Source organism: Pinus tabuliformis, chromosome X (genome assembly GCF_031772625.1).
Source record: "Pinus tabuliformis cultivar Carrire ecotype Pingquan chromosome X, CPIR1, whole genome shotgun sequence".
Classification (NCBI taxonomy): domain Eukaryota; kingdom Viridiplantae; phylum Streptophyta; class Pinopsida; order Pinales; family Pinaceae; genus Pinus; species Pinus tabuliformis.
The window spans coordinates 98,685,636-98,687,691 of record NC_142308.1 but is presented as its reverse complement, the minus strand read 5'-3'; positions in this window follow the sequence as shown (position 1 = coordinate 98,687,691).

Genomic DNA, 2,056 nt, shown 5'->3' with positions numbered 1-2,056 from the left:
GAATGTAATGGTAGTCCAAGGACCCCTGGACTATAATCTACTCCTTGGACGAGACTATATTTATTGCATGGGAGCCATTGTCTCCTCACTCTTTAGAGTAATCTGTTTTCTACACGAAGGAAGTATGGTCAAGCTCGTAGATCAGCTTTCATTCCCCGGTTCACACATAGAAAATAGTCATATACCAACCTTGAATGGTCTTTTCACACAAGGAATGTCTCATCAATCCCCAGTCTATCCTCCTGATGAGCACGAGTGATTCAGAGGGCATGGCTGAAACCCAGGGGGCATGCACCTTGGCCTGTTTCGACAGGAAAACCTTGGGTATAGGGTGGGTTTCCGCGGAGAGTATATGACTGGCCTGACACACCCGTCCATTTTGGAAAATGGGATTAGACAAGAATAAGAGACCTCTGTTGAGGTAGGCCTTTCCCGATAAAACAAATGTTTTGTCTCCAAATTGATGGGTAACCTGAAAAGGTAGGCCTTTCCCGATAAAACAAATGTTTTGTCTGCAAATTGAGGGGTAACCTAGAAACTCTACTTTGCTATACCTGGGGGCATGCAAAACTTTTGGCGTGCAAACAAATAGAAACCATTTATTTTTTCAATTTATAGGTCCTCTAATCTTTAAACTTGTAGGATTGGTCGTTTCCTAACTTGTATAAAGAAAGGATGTGGGGCAATGCTTTGAAATAATGTCATTTTTATATATGAGACATCCTTATTATGCGACTAGATTAATCGAGCCGTTTTAATGCAGAATTCAAGCTCGTTAAAAAATAAACATAAGCAATGAGCAATTGTTTCCCCCAACGTTTAAGCTCATTAAAAAATGAACCAATTTCCGGTAAATAACCATCGTGAATGTATTACTTCAGCCTTTGAAGCCTTGGTCGTGTTCTCATCATCACCTCCACTCTGTATTGGCCGATCATTCACCTCCACTTGATTGTTTACCCCTTTTGAGGAACAACTACGAAGAGTGATCTTGTTAGCCATCCTTGTGACACTGTCGTGATTGGAAAATTCCAAACCTTACCTAGAATCAGTTGCTACCCGAATCTATCACTCGTTCCTCAAAAACGAGTCTCCTTTAAGCTCTTTTCAACTGACTCGTAAAATATGAAAATATTGACGAGCCATTGGCCTCTCCATCTCATTAAAGTGACTGGAAGTGCTATCCCTCCTTTATATTTTAATCTTTTTGGACCTGAGGGATTATTACACAAAAAGATCGAGCGCTTGTTTTGTTCAGCTCGTTAAAATTACCGAAAATTCATCCCTTTTGTACTATTTTATACTTTTTCGGACTTAAGGGATTAGATGATGAAAAAGGACATTTGGAGTTTCCTTTACGTCCCTTTTCAGACTCTCTAAAATTGAAAAGGATCGAGTTATCTTTGTCGTTAAACTCGTTAAAACCTAATAGCGACAAACTTTTCCATAACAGACAAGAACGAGTTTCACTATCACTAGGCTCGTTAAAACATAGCGATGGGTTTGCCCGAAGGGAAAATTATAGAACAAGAATATGTTATCCTCCTCAAGCTTGACAAAAATAAGGAGGTACTGGTCATCAATGACTGGGGGAAAATTGGGAAGAAAACTTGAAGAAAATTTGTTGGTAACAAGTCGCTCTTGAACATGACACTTTCACTCCGCATCCAAGTCGGGTTGGGTTGTTCCATTCACTGGTCCCATCACCATGGTTCCATCACACCATCCACATTCGGGGTTAATGCTACCAATCCATCATGTCAATTTCGCCGATATGTTCAAGAGAAGTCGCTCAGAGAATTCACTTGTGTCTCACCCACTATAATACATTTTCGCTCCATTCTTTCATGACCTCCACCCTGAACCGTATATCACCAGATCGTTTTCACCTCCATTAAAATCGTTTGCTTCGTTCTGTTTCATTGATGTGGGATTCACTAAGGCCCTCCTATGACATATCGCTTCTTGATGACATCAGCTCATTATCCAAGAAGTTGATCTAGGAACAACCCTTTCAGTGCTTTGAAGCTTGCATGCCTCAATGGCAAGTTTCTCA